Genomic DNA, 18726 nt, shown 5'->3' on the forward strand with positions numbered 1-18726 from the left:
ATTCATTAAATCTTGGCACTACGTTTTTTTGGATTGGCTTTAGAATGCCTTGTTTCTTTGCTTCAGGAACCGTAAGCTTTTCAGTGTAAAGTTGGTTTAGAGTAAAATTATTATCAGGCACTGCCGTTGACTTCGTGCGGCGTGTTCTCAACGTAGATACCGACCTGAACTCTTCCTCTTCGTAGGAACTTTTAAAGAAAAATATGGCATTGCTTACTTTATCCGCCTTCAGAATCTTTATATCGGTCCATTTGAATTTATTGCCATCATCATCTATATTGTAGTTTCCTGTACACAGAGGTTTGAGGTCAAAAAAATTCTCATGTGTCAGTTCTTCAACAGTATAAGGCTTTCCAGTTTTCTTTGCTGTTTTAATCAAAGTGATATACTGGTCTGGAACGTAAATTGTAGATGATTTCAATGCTCTCGTAATGTTACGTTGGATAACAGAATGAACAAAGTCTCCTTCGTTTTGGGTGTGCCCTTTTATTAGGAATTTATGAGTAATACTCTTGATGTTTGGCAATTCTTGAGTTGCGTATTGGTACATTGCCAGCATGAATTTGTTCTTTTGTTGGCCACAGCAATTATCGCTATAGAAAGTGACATCACAAGGTTCCGTGACATTGTCATTCAATTTTCTAAGATACATTAGAACACAGGAGCTAATTTCATTAATACCTCGGGCTCCTTCTCCCTCGTGCCATACAAAACAAGTTGTGTCCTTTGTACCGAGCTCGGTTACTGTGAAATTAAGTAGATTTAATTTAGACGTATAATAGAAGCTCAACACATTACCCCGTGGACAAGGCATCACCGCTTGGAGGTCGTACACAGCCACTATGAAGGTATTACTCACAAGCTCTTTATCTCTATCTTTTTCAGCTCTAGCGAGAGTCTTTTGCTTCAGGTGCTCGTCGTAAGTTTCTTGTATTAACGATTTATCTTCAGCGTTTTGGTAAGCCATGCAATCTTCGCATTGATCCTTCTTGGGCTGCCAGAAAGATAAGTTAAAATCATGTATAAATATGTTGTAGTATACTTGATATGAAACGTGTGGTCTACCTTCAGATTCACATTTGTCTACGTAATGTCGATGTAGTGCCGCGACTGTTAACCTGCCCTCAATATACTCCCGAGTCGATCGCGACCTACAGTAATGACTTTCTATGCGAGGTATTGAATTGATGTGTGCTTTGACACCATCGGTCAGCTCTGAGTCTAGTGTCTTATGGTTGTTATGTTTTCCCCTGTTATCTTTAAGGTGCACACCAGTTTCGGACTGTTTTTTGACAACGGTTCTGATCATAGTGTCTGAGATTGCACGGGTATTCATGAAGAATACTTTACATACCCGAGTTTTTTTATTATTCCGAGTCAGATAAAATGAGTGATTGTAATTTTTGCGACTGCTACCTTCACGAACGTATCTATATTTTGGTTTTACCTTGTTCATGTGATCGTGAATAACCTGTCGTTGGATTTCCAGATCACCGCACTCCGAGAACCTTTCAAAGATGTGTTTTCTTTCTTCAAACGTAAACTCTGTAGAACATTTTAATTTATATTTATCGAAACATACAGGACCCATTTTTTTAGCATCATAAACTTTCTTAGACTTGGGCATAGAAGTATAGGACATACCTTTGTTTTTCAATAGCTTGCTCTGGTTTCATTTCCATAAAAGCGGTTCTGCTTTTCTTTTACGACACCTACTGCGCGATTCATCATCAACACTAGGAGACTGCTCACCGATGCTAGATGGGTGCTCGTCAACGCTAGGTGGCTGATCGTCAACTCCGGGTGATGGTGAATTAATATTAAGTAACTTCTGGTTATCCACGGCTGATTGCGGATAGTCTTGAATGCCAGGTAACTGTGCTTGTGGTTGTTGTTCTTCATCGGAATCTGACTGGGCTTTGCGGTTTTCAGAAAATGGATCTTCATATGTAGGATCTTTGACACTATCATCGGATGAGAAATCTTTTAGGTTATTTGTAGAACTGGAGCTACTTGAAGAACTAGAACTGGAACTGCTCAAAGAGATAGAAGATTCACCAGAGGACGAATCACTGTCTGAGTCTGTTTCTTTAATGTTTCTCTAAAGATAACTGACTGTCCGGTAGAGAGCTAATGCCATTAGCATCATATTCATGATAAATAATATTGTCAGTCTGAATGTCAATGTGCACTCGTGGCGAATGTCTGATGGCAACTGAGGATGTGGTAGTTTTGCACGGAACTCAGTTACAGAAACGGTACAAAACAAAACTAACGTATGTGGGTTTACGGGTGCTTTTGATCATAAAACGACGGCTGGTTGAGCGAAATATTAAAGTTTCATCGGTTAAGATGCATTTTATGCAAAAAAATCAGTTTTGATATTTTTTGGAATGTGTGACTTTTCTATTTAAGGAGCGATATGTAATGTTGTGCGGTAATAATTAATGTGTGCTAGTTAAAAAAAATATTTATGTTAGATACTATGAAGAAGAAAAAGTGGACACAAAATGTGTAAGTAGTGATAGTTTTAATAAGGATTACTCAGTGACGATAAAAAATGACATAAAAATAATTCATTGTAATGTTAGCAGTATAGATAAGAATTTTGATAATTTTTGTTTATTTTTGTCAACTCTAAATGTTAACTTTGATATATTAGTTCTTACGAAGCCATACATTCAAGATGATATTGATAAAACCCCATTATGGTGATTTAAACAAAAATGATGGAGTTATTATTTACATTAAATCCTCTATAAAATATGAATACTCTGTTGTACCATTGGGGAACATCAATATCTATAAATCACCGACAGTAAATATAAATAGTTTTAATCAGGATTTGCATCAATATCTCATAAGTAAAAAACGAATGTCTTTTCATATTATAATAGTTGGTGATATCAATATCAACTACAGTACATCAACTTCAAAAATCTAAAAAACAATTTGAAGCAGGAAGACAAAATTTTAAATTCAATAAACAAAAATACAATTATTTTAAAAAGATATGATCTTAAAACCACTTTTAAAAAAGATTGGATGACAGAGGGACTTGTAAAGTCTGTATATGAAAAACATAGACGTATGATCAGCTAATCCAAGATCCTTCAGATAACTTAAAAAACAACGATATACAGATTATAAAAATAAATCAAGACTTTTAGTTAAAACTGCAAAAAGAAATTATACAAAACAACGAATTGAAAAAAATAAGACCTCTTCTTCATCACTTTGGAATGTAATTAATTCATTGTGCGGAAAAATAAAAGGAAATAGAAAAATTGAATCGGTTAAAACCAAAACAGGAGAAACAATAACTGATAGAAAATAAATTGCAAATGAATTTAATACACATTACAGTACATTAGGACAAAGGTATGCACAAAAAATACTCAATTGTAATGACCAGATTGAGGAAATAGATAGGATAGAAAGCAGCATGTACTTGTATCTCTTTGACCAAAAAGAAGTGGCAAATGCAATATAATCTTAAACACAAAAAATCTTCTGGCTGGGATGGTATCAAGACAGAAACCATCAAACAAATTAATAAAGAAATTATGACTCCTTTAACTTTTCTCATTAATGGATGTTTTCAAGATGGTTGTTTTCCAGAATGCCTGAAAATAGGTAAAAATCAAACCTGTTTAAAACAAGGAAATAAAGAAGACGTGATTAACTACAGACCAGTCTCTTTGTTGTCTGTTTTTTCCAAACTATTTAAAAAAATTTTAAAAGATAGATTAGTAAGTTTTTTGGATAGGTTTAGTATAGCATCGGATTGCCAATACGGTTGTAGAGAAAGAAAATCGACACAAGATGCTGTTTGTAAACTAACATCACAAATATCAGAAGCTTTTGACTCTAATAAACGTAGTTTATGCATATTCGTCGATCTCTCTAAGGCGTTTGACACGATATCTCATGAGATCTTGTTGAAAAACTTGAGAAGTATGGTCTGAGAGGACGGGTTTTGACATTACTAAAAAGTTAGTTTACTGACAGAAAACAATTTGTAGAAATTGATGATGTCAAAAGTGATCCTGAAGTAATTAATTATGGCGTACCGCAAGGAACGTTTTAGGCCCTCTACTTTTTACACTCTATATTAATGACATGCTCAAACTAAAAACTGTTGGAAACATAATTAGTTTTGCTGATGACACCGCAATTTTTTATAAGGCCGATAATTGGGAAGATCTTAAAATTATAGCAGAACAACACTTCAAAATTATAAAAACATGGTTGCAAATAAACAAACTAACATTAAATTATGAAAAAACTAAATATATACCTTTTGCAATATACAAAAATTCTCTGACAAATTTTTAATTCATTAAAAATAAATGACAAAAAACAACGGGTTGTTTTTTGTCCAAAACAACCCAACTGTGGGTTGGAGCCACGGTTTCACTAATTGTTTGATTTCCTTGAGTTTATTTTGTGATGCACTCCACTTATTTTGCGACGCATTTAACACTTTATATTTTATTTCTGACTTGAAGTCATCTGAAGAAACCTCATTAATAAGAATGGAGTCCTGGCTGAAGGCTGCTAAGCGGGCTAGTTCATCTGCTTCTTCATTTCCTTGTATACCTGAATGTGACGGAACAAACATGAAGTCAACAGTGATCTTATTATTATTTAGAATCTCTATTTTTGATTGGATATGTGAGGCAATTGGATTATTGGTATATAGACGTTTGATAGTGTGAACTAGAAACAGGACTGTTTCGACTCTTTTACGTGGATAAGTGCTTGTAATATTGCAAACATCTCTACAGTGTATGACGAAGTAATGGGATTGAATTTAAATTTTAAGGATGTATTGGGTGTGAGGATGGTTGCACCAACACCGTCTGAAGATTTGGATGCGTCAGTCTATATCTTATAGTAATTTTTATAAGTTTCCATTTCTATTAAGAATAATTGTTTGATCGAGTCTGTTATAGTCTCACTTTTTTATATATACTAAGCTTAGTATTAATCTTGGGAATTGGTATTAACAAAGGTAGAGAAGTTAGGAAATTTGTTGGGAGAATTTCAGGAAATTAAAGATGTAGGTCATGAAGGCTTCTTCTAACTCTTTCGTAAAATGATCTTGTTGTAGAGAAAGTGTCTTGAAATCGATCTGTGAACGTATTAGTATAAGTAGGGTGTTCTTTATTACTAGCTATTTTAGAAGCATATGAGAGAGAAAGGTATTTGTATCGTATACTTAGGGGTGGTTCTCCTGTTAAGCATTGCAGACTTTCAACTGGTGTCGCTCGAAACGCACCTGTAGCTATTCGTAGAGCTGTGTTTTGAAAAGTTTCTAAGGTTTTCAAAACTGATACTTTGCTTGATGAATAAACTATCACACCATAGTGTGGATCTAACTAAATTTTCAAGTTTTTCTGTATGTTTTTTCCAGGAGAGGTTTTGGTCGAAAACCGTACCTAAAAATCTGATATTATTTGTGAAACTGAGGGTTTGATTATATAGCTTCAAATGTTGAGTTAGAGTGTTATGTTTTCGTGTGAATAAAATACATTTAGTTTTTATAGGTGAAACTTGTAATTCGATAGCCCTAGACCATGATTCTAAGTGATTGATTGTTTGTTGTAAATGTTTTATAGACATTTCCTACATAAAATTGGCCGCTCGTTCTTCTGCCATACTCGGAATTCTCCTACATCTAACAGTTCGTGAGAAAAATTTCCACTTGGATGTATGTATTCGCTGAAAATTTCGTGAAAATTAAAAGTGTATATTTTGTTTGAAATTTGAATTATTTCGATTAAGAGTGACTTGCTGTTTAAAAAAAAATAAACATGTGGCTAGAAATTATGCACAGTTTTGCCGGAAAATCGAAAAAACTGTAGACCATTGGATTTTTATCAAATTTCGTTAATCGGCTATGTTGGCGTCAATTTTGGTCCGAGAGTCAAGCGAATGGACATTTCCTACATAAAATTGGCCGCTCGTTCTTCTGCCATACTCAGAATTTTCCTATATCTAACTGTTCGTGAGAAAAATTTCCACTTGGATGTATGTATTCTCTGAAAATTTCGAGAAAAAAGAAAGTGTGTATTTTGTATGAAATTTGAATTATTTCGATTAAGGGTGACTTGCTGTTTAAAAAAAAGTAAACATGTGGCTAGAAATTATGCACCGTTTTGCCGGAAAATCGAAAAAACTGTAGACCATTGGATTTTTATCAAATTTCGTTAATCGGCTATGTTGGCGTCAATTTTGGTCCGAGAGTCAAGCGAATGGACATTTCCTACATAAAATTGGCCGCTCGTTCTTCTGCCATACTCAGAATTTTCCTATATCTAACTGTTCGTGAGAAAAATTTCCACTTGGATGTATGTATTCTCTGAAAATTTCGAGAAAAAAGAAAGTGTGTATTTTGTATGAAATTTGAATTATTTCGATTAAGGGTGACTTGCTGTTTAAAAAAAAGTAAACATGTGGCTAGAAATTATGCACCGTTTTGCAGGACAATCGAAAAAACTGTAGACCATTGGATTTTTATCAAATTTCGTTAATCGGCTATGTTGGCGTCAATTTTGGTCCGAGAGTCAAGCGAATGGACATTTCCTACAAAAAATTGGGCGCTCGTTCTTCTGTCATACTCAGAATTTTCCTATATCTAACTGTTCATGAGAAAAATTTCCACTTGGATGTATGTATTCGCTGAAAATTTCGAGAAAATTAAAAGTGTATATTTTGTTTAAAATTTGAATTATTTCGATTAAAGGTGACTTGCTGATTAAAAAAATCTAAACATGTGGCTAAAAATTATGCACCGTTTTGCCAGAAAATCGAAAAAACTGTAGATTTTTTAATTCGATTTTTCCTCTTTACGGCAAACTGGGGTTAAGGAATCAGAAAAAAAGACATGCTTGGAATAAGCTGAACCAAGTGCATGTACCAAAACATTAAAACAAATTTTTTTTTTTTTTCGGAAAATTTGGAAAAAATATCCAAAGGGGGTACCCTTGGATTTTTATCAAATTTGGTTAATCGGCTATATTGGCGCCAATTTTGGTCCGAGAGTCAAGAGAATAGATATTTCCTACATAAAATTGGCCGCTCATTCTTCTGCCATACTCGGAATTTTCCTACATCTAGCAGTTCGTGAGAAAAATTTCCACTTGTATGTCTATATTTGCTGAAAATTTCGTGAAAATTAAAAGTGTATATTTTGTTTGAAATTTGAATTATTTCGATTAAGGGTGACTTGCTGTTTAAAAAAAAATAAACATGTGGCTAGAAATTATGCACAGTTTTGCTGGAAAATTTTTCCTTTGGCAAGTAAAACTAAGTCATCAGCGTATAATCTTCCTTTAACAATCGGTGAGCATTGTTGAAGTATGTCGTTTATGGCTATTAGAAAAAGGGTTGAGCTTATAACTGATCCTTGTGGTACTCCATTCTCTTGAACTTTTTTATCTGAGTTAACGTTGTCTGATCGAACTATGAAGCTGCGAGATTGAAGAACATTTGACATAAATTTTAACATATTGCCTCTGATATTCCAATTATGCAATTTTGATATGTTATTGAATCGCCAGACAGTATCATAAGCTTTATTAATATCAAAAAAGACTGCGATACAATCTTGCTTATTTGCGAATGCTTCATGTAGTCCTGACTCTAAGTCTATTAGGTTATCTATAGTGGATCGATTTTGCCTAAATCCGCTGTGTTGTGGAATAAGGAGTTTTTGTTGTTCTAAATACCATCTCAGCCTTTTATTTACCATTTTCTCTAACACTTTACATATAATATTGGTTAAAGATATTGGTCGATATGACTCAGGTGATGTCCGGGATTTCTCAGGCTTAAGAAGTGTTAGTATTATTGCTTCGGGCCAAGTTAATGGGAAAACCTGGTTACTCCAGATAAAATTATAAAGGTCTAGTAATAAATTTTTCCCATTGTCTGGTAGATGTAGTAGAAATGCCAAGGGGATACCGTCTGGTATTGAATCTTTGGAAGAGTTTAAGGCCTTAGCAGGTTCTATGAAGGAAAAAGGAACGTTAAGATTGTGAATCTCATTGTAGTTGAGTTGTGTAACAATTTAACAAATTTAAATTATACTAGATAAAAAAATATAGAAATTAGATTAGAAACTGTAAAAATAAAATAATAATTTGTAAAAAAATACTTTTTTTACGTTTATTTTATTGAAATTAAACTGAAATTGTAAATTAGTGTATAGTGTATTTTTATGTATGAGAGAGTAATAAAACAATAAATTATGTATGCAAATCCCTAAACTGTTGATACGGGTGACTCAATGAAAAACAGATATTTGTCAACAAGTTTACAGAAGTATATAGGAAAACAATATTTTAAATTGAGTATGACCACCAGGTATAAAGATTGGAGCACAATAGAATACAATAGTTGTGAGGGTTACTAATCCCTAAATAAGGTTGCCAGTGTCGGAGTGATGGAGGTTAACAGGTACTAATGAATTTGCAAGAAATGTAAGATGTTTATTTTATTGGTTATATATAACCAATAAAAGTTTAATAAGTACCTACCTATTTGCAAAATAAAGTTTAATTCTTTAGATAAAATAAAACGTTTTATGTTATCTATTTGCAAAATAAAGTTTAGTTCTTTGCCTATTTGCAAAATAAAGTTTAATTCTTTAGATAAAATAAAACGTTTTATTTTATCTGAAATGAGTGCATTCCACGAAGTAAGGGTTTCAACAATCAAACATTTAATTATTTAATTCCAGGAATCTACGACAGTAATTGACTAGATAATTACCTTCTAAACTTATTCCACAGAAAATGTGATAGTGGGTTTTTCCATTTTGTATATAGGAAGGTCCAAGTGGCGTATTCAAAATTCTTAACAGTTCACTAAAAGTAGGTACTTCAGTTGCAAGGTGCAGTTTATTGTGTATACTAGTGTTATGGAAAATTTGGAAGTGCCGTGTAAACGCCGAAAAATTGGTCCTCTAACAGTTAATGAAAAAACATTAATATTTAATTCTTTTAAATCATTTACAGACAAACGTTTATGTGAAAGTGTTGATGAGACCGTTGAGTTAGTTAGCAGTACACTTGGTGTTGGGAAATCTACGATTTACAGAGTTATTAAAGAAGAGAAATGTGGTAGTTTTCAAATGCCACGTAATGCTCCAGGGAAACCAAAATTTCAAATAGAATATCATTTTAAAGAAGGACTTCGACGGAAAGTGCATGAATTCTTCTTTAGACAAGAATTTCCAACATTGGATAAAGTTCTTGTCTCAGTTCGAGATGATAAGGATTACCCAGAAATGAGTCGAAGTACGTTATGGAAACTTTTAAAAGAAATAGGCTTCCGCTGGAAAAAGAATCCCAGAAAGTCTATTTTATTAGAAAGAAGCGATATTGTCATATGGAGAAGACATTTTCTAAGAACTATAAAGGAAATGAGAAACCAAAAAAAAAAATATTTTATCTTGATGAAACATGGATCAACGAGGGTCATACACCAAATAAATTTTGGCAGGATGAAACTGTTACAAGTCAAAGGCACGCTTTTGTAAATAACTTATCTACTGGTTTAAACCCACCATCAGGAAAGGGACGCAGGCTGATAATAGTACACATTGGCAGTTCAGACGGTTTTGTTGAAGGTGGTTTATTAACTTTTGAATCAACTCGTACCGGTGACTACCATGAAGACATGAACGCTAATGTCTTTCAAGAATGGTTCGAACAAATGATAGATCTTCTTCCTAAGAATTGTGTAATAGTAATGGATAATGCAAGTTATCACTCCAGACTTATAGAAGGACTGCCCACAACCAAGTGGTTAAAAAAAGACTTGCAGAATTGGCTGAGTTCAAAAAATATTACGTACCATCCCGGATCTATAAGAAAGGAACTTTATTCGTTGTGTGCCCTTCATAAAGAAAAATTTAAAAAATACGAAATTGATGAAATTGCCAAAAATCGTGGAATGACAGTACTTAGATCCCCACCATATCATTGTGAATTAAACCCGATTGAACTGGTATGGGCACAGATAAAGAGTGAAGTTTCAAGAAAAAATACCACTTTTAAAATTCATGATGTTAAACAGTTGTTTTTGGAGGCCGTAAATAATGTAAAACCTGAAAACTGGGAAAAGGCAGTAAATCACACTATTAAAGAAGAGGAAAAAATGTGGAAGCTGGACAATATTACTGATAAAATGATCGAGCCAGTTATTATAAATCTTGGTTCTGAAAGTTCATCTTCTGAATCTGATTTGGATTTGTAACAAGTAGCTGTAAGTTTTATATTAATATTTTTATTCATCTATTTAACATACCTTAGACGGTTTTAAAAACTCTTTTTCTCTTTTGTAATTTTTAAAAATTAAAAAAAAATGTGAATTTTTTAAAACCTTTTTTAATGTAGGCCAGTCAGTTCTAATATAGTGTGTGATAAAAGAGGTCACTTTTGTTTACATACACATAACACTTTATAACACTGAAATAATTCATTTATTTTTTACAATTATTCAAAGTAATTTTTCAATTAATCTTGAGCACGCCCATGGAGTGGTCGGAGCTACCAGTTAAAATTATGCTAATTACTCTCTCGTTCATAAAAATAAACTATAATAACTATTGATTTGAATAAACGTATATTATTATCATTATTATTATGTATCTCAATAACGACCAAACTTAGCAAAGTTAACTTAAAATTAACAATATATTTACATATTGATGTATTTATTAATGTTCTGAGAGATAAACTAATTTGAAAACTAATTAATTTATTTGATCCCTGAAACCAAAGTAGGGATTAAATAGTAATTTCGGAAATAAATTACCCTAATAAGTATACATTAATGAAAACAATCCCGAATATTAATAACATGGTATATAAATAGGTTCTGCAAAATTAAATAGTGCTAATAGAGGTACCTAGTAATATATTAATTTCCTAGAAATTATTAATGCCTGCACGCTTTCCACCTATTTTATTTTATTTACTAAATTAAACAGGTTTTGTTTGGTTTGATGTTTAAAATAGATTCATGTGCAAATTTCGATCCATTGCGTCGCTCCCAATTATTGTGACTTTTAAAACTTGTTAACTATCCATACATATTATAACAAAGACAAAAATCATGTTGGTTACACCATTTAGTATAACTCAAAAATAGCTGGGCTGATTTTCATGATTGTTTTGTTGGATTTGTCCCGCCCTTAATAGCAGAATTATTAAAAAAATAAGAAAAACAAATTAAAAAATAAACAAATACGTAATGAATAATTGTTATTCTCTATATATAAAACAAAATAATGTATTATTTACAATTAAAGTTTTTCGTTCTAAAATAAAATTTTTATTGTAATAATCTAAACATTTTAATCACAAATCCATAAATATTATAATTTAAATATTGTAGCATTTTCTTTCACGGTTACCATACTGAGTAGGTAACTACTTTATACAGCAATAAACATAGAAGGTATTTATAGGTTTATTTAGGTATGTATTATTTTTATAAAACAACTAACTCTCTACTACACTTATCTTCTCTTGAACGGCAATTAAACTAAAATAATTTTTAATAAAGACCACATAAGGTAAGTGTAATTGTTCCTTTTAAGTGAATTAAAGTGTACTGAAGTCGAAAGAAACTTCCAAATATGCTTAGACCGTAAAATATCAGAACATCCCAGAAGTGAGGTATATCCCACTGAACTTAACACAAATTGGGAGTTTATGTTTAAAACTAAATATATGCCGGCCATATCAAGAATTCAACAAAATAACTTAGAGGTGCAACATGAAACGATAGAAATGGTAGAAGAATTCTGCTACTTAAGATCACTGGTAGACTACAAAAATAACACATCCAATGAGATAAAAAAAAAGAATATGCGTGGCTAACCGTTGTTATTTTGGCCTGGGCCCTCAACTAAGAGCGAGAAGTATGTCAATAGCAACAAAGGGCAAACTTTATAAAACAATAATACGCCCAGTGCTCACATACGGATCGGAAACATGGGCAATGACGACCCGAGATAAAGAGTTACTGCGAGTCTTTGAAAGAAAAGTATTGAGGACCATATATGGCGGAGTAAACGAACAGGGTCTGTGGAGAAGGCGATATACAGTCTGTCCCAAACCCTTCTTTCAGTGCGTCACTAATTTTGACGTCATATAGGATTTTAAGAATGTCGAGAATTATTGCATGAAATTTTAGTTAAATCTGACAGTTGAAGGATCGTAATCGGCTAAATGTGAAAAGGTTATTTTTTGAAAATGTGGAGTAAAAATTTTAAGAATTTAAATTTTTTTTTAATTTACATATTAGAGGTGCCGTCCTGTATAAAAATTTTTATTGTGCATTATATTGGAACGGCAGTTTGTCATAATTCCTATTCTATACATTCCAAGGAAAGTGCTTAATTAGCTAAGATTTATTTATGTATTTATTATTATTTATTACAAACACTATGGCTAAAATGTATAGTATTTAAACTACTAATATGAATATTTTTTAGAATAATTTAAAACTTACTTCACGAACGGCAGAAACTGGTAATAAAGTTGTCCCAGCCTCTTTTTCTAATTGAAAATAATTTAATAATTTTAATATTAGTCTTTGTTCATTCTCGGTATATCTCGGCATATTTAAAATATTTTTATGACAATAAATACAAAATTAAATTTTCACTGTAAAATGTCTGAAAATACTATCCTGGAATGACAATGTTCATTTTATCAGTTGACATTGTCAAAGTACTGTCACTATCGAGACCATCTGCGTCAAATTATATTTATGCGTATCATTGATTGGATATCTATTTAGCGTATTCTAAACTCCAACCAATTATATATCCGTAAGTAGAATTCGCTTTAATATGCAAATACCCGTGAACGATATATAATTTTCTAAGTTCTATGTATAATAATCACAGACTCACGTTTTTTTCTGTCACTTCTAGCTTAATGCGTTAGAGAGAATTCGATAAACTGTGACGCACTGAAAGAAGGGTTTGGGATGAACTATAACTTTGAACTCTATAGACTTTTTGGTGATGCAGATATTGTGAAGACCATCAAAATAAACCGCCTAAGGTAAGTGGGCCACGTTATGCGGATGGATGAGAGTGATCCCACTAAAATAACTATGCTAAACAGGCCGGTCGGAAGAAGAAGAAGAAGGGGGCGACCTAAACTCAGATATCTGGACGATGTACAGGAAGATCTGAGGGAGATTGGAGTGAGGGGCTGGAGAAGACAGACACTCGATAGGGAAGGATGGAAGAATGTTTTGAAGCAGGCCAAGGCTCACGAAGGGCTGTAGCGCCAACTGATGATGAATTATTCCTTTTTGCTTTGGAAATTTTAGAAAAAGATTTAACCTATTTGTTCTACTGTATATATATATATATATATATATATATATATATATATATATATATATATATATATATCTTCTTCTTCTTAACGTGCCCCATCCCTAAGCACATTGGCGATCATTATGGCCCATTTGACTCCACCTGCTGCCGTTTTTAAAAGTTCTATTTACGTTTTCCCACTCCATTGTCTCAGATTCTTCAGCCAGGACGTGCGTCCTCTCCCCGGTCCTCTTTTGCCTTCCAACTTCCCTTGTATGACCAGCCGCACCAATTCCTATTTCTCGTTTCTTAGTATGTGACCAAAGTAGCTCATTTTTCTTTTCTGTATAGTGTTGAGTATTTCTTTATCTTTTTTTTTCTTCGTAGCGTTTCCGCATTTGTTATGTTTTGTGTCCAAGATATTTTCCACATTCTTCGATAACACCACATTTCAAAGTTAATGTCGCCTCTGTAATTGTCCAGGCCTCAACTCCATACAACAGGACAGAGAAAACGTAGCATCTCAATACTCTAGTTTTAATTTCGATGTTGAGTTTTCCATTGCATAATATTGCTTTCATCTTATTAAAAGCACATCTAGCTAGCTCAATACGCCGTTTAATTTCCGTACTTCTATCCCATTCTTTATTTAGTTCGCAACCTAAGTACTGATATCTGTGCACCCTGCCTAAAAGTTTTCCTTTAGCATAAACACTGTCTTCCTCAATCTTGTTGGTATTGTATTGGGTAATGTGATCAACCAAGATCTGTAGTCCTTCTGTGCTGTCCGCAAGGAGTATTGTGTCATCTGCGTATCTAAGATTATTCAGAAATGCTCCTTCATTTACGTCTTCTAATGCCTCTTTAAACAATTCTCTGCATACATATTAAAAACTAAAGGGAAAAGCACACATCCTTGTCTTACTCCACGATTTATAGGTATTTCTTTCGATTTTTGTTGCTCTATTCGTATTATGGCTTTTTGATATCGGTATAGATTGGCAATGATTCTCACGTCTTCGTCATCTAATTCTGTGTTCTGCAGTATTTTTGCCATTCTTCGGTGTTGTACTTTGTCGAAAGCTTTTTCAAAGTCGACTAGACATATGAATACGTCGCATTTAACATCTCGACATCGTTAGAATAGTTATTGTACAGTAAATAATGCTTCTCTGGTGCCAAAGCCTTTTCTGAATCCCAATTGGTTTTCAGCTATTCTATCATCTAGCTTTTTATAGATACGTTCGTGTATCACTCGTAAGAACACTTTTAGAATATGGTTCATCAAGCTAATTGTCTTGTGCTCTTCACACTTCATTCCGTTTGATTTTTTGGGTATTGGAATAAATATTGATATTAACCATTCTTTCGGAATCTCTCCCGTATAATTAATGTCATTAAATAATTCTATTAGTGTGCCCATATGATTTTTTATTAATATTCTTAAGATTTCTGTAGGTATTTCATCTAGTCCCATGGCCTTCTCATTTTTTATACGTTTTAGCACTTTCTCAATTTCGTCTTTGGTGATTGGTGGCCCATTTCTTCCTCTTGGTTCAATGACCTCAATTTTCTCGTCGTCTTCGAATAGCTCTTTTATGTATTCTTCCCATCTGTTTATTTTATCTGTACATTCGGTTATTATCTTGTTATTTTTATCCATGATATTTCCGATACCCTTCTTCTTGTATATGCAGCTGTCTCTTTGATTTTCCGGTGTATGATAAAACTGCCATGTTGGTTATCTAACCTTTCTATTTCTTCACACTTTTCTGATAGCCACAGTTCCTTAGCTTCTTTGATTTTCTGTTTGATTGTTTTATTAATTTTTTTGTACTGTTGTTCGTTTTTATTCTTGTGTGCCCTTCTTTCCGTCATCAGTTCTTTTATCTCTTGTGTGATCCATTGTTTATTTTTAAATGATGTGTCTTCTTGAAGTTTTTGTTTTGTGATATTTCTCAAGATCTCCTCTACTTTCCTCCATTTATCTGTTGATGTCAATTACTTTTGCCTTTCTACTTCCTGAACCTCTTTGTGCACTTTTTCTTTGATTTGTTGGTATATATCAGTTTTTTTAGTTTTCTCAGATTGATTCTCGGTGTTTTGGCAGTTGTTTTTAATTTTTTAACTTGAGTTTCATGTTTGCTAGAACTAGATTGTGGTCACTTGTTATATCTACTCCTGGGTACGCTTTAGCCGATATTATGGCATTTCGAAATCTTGGATTTATTATTATGTAATCTATTTGGTTTCTTATTATAATTTGACCATAATCCCTAGGTGCTTTACATGTATATATTCGTCGATTTGGGAGTTAATACCACGTGTTTTTGATAATGAGTTCGTTATCTTTGCAAAACTGAACTAGTCTTTCACCTCTTTTATTTGTTTATGAATATAGAATCTACAATATAGTATCCTTGAGATTGTCACTCAAAAAAAAGATAAAGTGACGCCCTTTTTTTCTTTTTATTTAGTTCAATTTTTATACACTTCCTTTTCCGGTAAGATTTACTTAAAATTTGATTTTAATAAGTTGTTATCTAGGACCCATATAGAGACTTCTTCTCAGGGTCAGCAAATCCAATTATAAGCAAATGTTTAATAAATAACAAATTTAATATCATTTAAAGGGTTTTTATCCACATATTTAGTGGCTTTACTCCTGTCCAGTTGGGTGTATTAAAGAAAAAATCTCTCTTCTTGCCTGAAAAATAGGTATTCAAGCTTAAAAATCGTCCGAATGAACTGAGAAATGTAGATGTATGCAAGTGTATATTTCGTTGATGACACAAGATGATGACAGTAGTTTATCGTCCAGAAGGGATATAACATCATAACGCTCGGAAAATTTTTTTCCCTTGTTCAAGATCTCATTGAAATGCGTTCATATTTGAGAGATATTTTAAGCAATAGTTCAGAATTGTAGAATATTTTAGAAGCCAGGAGATACTGCACGATAGTACTGTATGGCCCTGCAAAACAGATACTCTTGAATACAATTATTCAAATTCAGTATATCTCGAACAGACATGCTACGAATTATTCATAAAAGCTTCAGCAAAACCAAATTCTATTGTTTAAATAGTCCCTAATGTAAGTGTAAAAGAGTAACACCCTCAGATTTGGCTCGACAATAAAAATATTTTTCCAACCAATTGGAGATGGATTGAAGTTCAACAATTAATACGTAACATCACAATCACAGTGTTACATTGCAATAAAAAAATTCAAAGAAAACCTGCGCCAGGTAGAACTTCTTAGAATGATATTTTCCAATTGCAAATAGGATGCGCAGCATTTTGAGGTTGCAGAAAAGTTGGGCTTTTTTGCAATCCCGCATATGGTTCTTGTTCTGACGATAATTGTATCAATTGCCGTTTTGTGGATTCTTGAAAACTATAACTATTCTTTTAAGCATATCTCACAATTGCTCTATACGGTTCAGGTCGGGTCAGCAAGCAGGCCACTCCATAACAGTGATATCTTCTGCTTCAAGGAAGTCTGTAGTCACACTGCTGGTATGTGGAGACGCATTACCACGCATGAAAATTAAATTTTCTTCCATTGCACCTCTCCAGGTTCTAGAACCAAATCAACATAACTACGAGCTGTTCAAGTTGGTTGGATGGAAATTAAATGAGTTTTTTTATTGATCATAATGCCCCTCAGAACATGACAATTCGGCGGTCATCTGATTTTTCACAAATCCTGGTTGACTCTGAAAATAGCGCATTTTGCCAATTTCCAATGTTCCAGTTTTGGTGTTGAAGACACCAATTTAGGCGATAGATTCTGAGCTGCCTGGATAACTCGGGAACCCGTAACCGTCTACTGCTGTATAGTCCTCGAGTAGTTTTTTCTTATAGTTTCAACTGAAACACTTTCGTTATCGTTGCAACTGTAGCTTCCAAAAGTTGCCTTTGGAGCTGTTGGTAAGAAATTGTCAGGTCTCTTCTAGTTACTTGGACAATAAAACGATCGTGGCTAGCCATTGTTACTTTTTGGCGACTTAGACATTCTCTGAGACATTCCTTGCTTCACAAGACCAATAACCTTTCCCCTTTGCAAATGCGTTAACCCTACATTAAGTTTATTTATTTTCGTTTAGTTTACAACTAAAGCAAATAATATATAACGTACCGAGCTATGTTATCTGATTGGTTTATCCGTTTGTTAAATTTGAATAAAAACCTTTATTCTTTACAACAATAAGTTTTTCTCAAGGAAATAAATAATTATACGTACATGGTGATTCCATATAAGTTTGGCTGTAATTACTATTTTAATGTGAATAAGCCACAATTGAAGGTTAAAATAAGTTTATTGGCGTTTCAATCTCCACTCCAATTTATACTTTAAAATGCCACAAGAAAATAGCTTCAGAACAATTGAACAATATTAAGTTTCGTTGTGTGTAACTGATTGTTAATGCACCGAAAGTTCATTTTAAGCTGCTTAAAACTTGTTTCATTATTTTTTCGAACATGAGAGAATGGTTTTTAAGGGTTTTAAGGGTAGAAAAGTAATTGAATTTGATAAAAACTTTAAAGGAACTTTAGCCAATAAATCTGAACATGTATTAAATAATTAAAAATACGTAAATTTGGACATTTCGAAATTTTTTCATACAAGGGTAGTTTTTACCCCAAATAGGAAAAAGCACACATCGAGACAATATAATTTTTGAAGCAGATGGTAAAAATTGGCAGATAGCAGCTTTTACCTCATGTTCACCTTCAGTGACTATACTAATACCTAATTTAGTTTTGATAATGGTTCAAAAACATCTAAAAGATGACTGCTCTGAACATAATTACAAAAATCTGTTTTAAACAACACGAAAACCATTATTTTGCAACCTAACAATTACTTCCATAGATAAAACGTTATCAGATGAACACTAGTATCCCCAGAACACATAGTTAACTTAAAGTGTATTCCCCCAGAGTATCAAAGTTTCTAAGTTGACAGACGCGTTCTCGTTACTGCAACAACCATAAATCACTCTTAATTTTTTATTTTGAGAAAGTTGTTAGGTTAAATTTATACTTGTTTTAAGTACGTCTACATGACTACGTGATAAGCAATTAAAATGTAAGTGTGTCAAGATTTATTTATTAAATATACTGGATAAAAATGTTTTAGGGATAGAATTACAACTATGTATTACTTTTGACGATTAACGTAACTCTCAAAGTAGATATTTCTTTTATTTTATGCTATTTTTTATTTTTTTAAATGTGGAGTTCACGCCACATACCGTATCTGCAGTCATTAGTTTATTTTTTTTTATTCAAGGGATGAGGCATTTTTTTACCTGTTTCAGCATTAAACTTTATTTCATATTTTCAATGGGCGTAAACCTT

At 32.9% G+C, this 18726-nt stretch overlaps 1 protein-coding gene across 2 annotated transcripts in view; it reads right to left on the minus strand.

Moving 5' to 3' along the window:
- Window positions 1–18726, minus strand: part of LOC140445886 (Krueppel-like factor 7) — a 730239-nt gene that overhangs the window by 176674 nt on the left and 534839 nt on the right. The window lies entirely within an intron of this gene.

This window comes from Diabrotica undecimpunctata, chromosome 7 (genome assembly GCF_040954645.1).
Source record: "Diabrotica undecimpunctata isolate CICGRU chromosome 7, icDiaUnde3, whole genome shotgun sequence".
In the NCBI taxonomy this organism is placed as follows: Eukaryota; Metazoa; Arthropoda; class Insecta; order Coleoptera; family Chrysomelidae; genus Diabrotica; species Diabrotica undecimpunctata.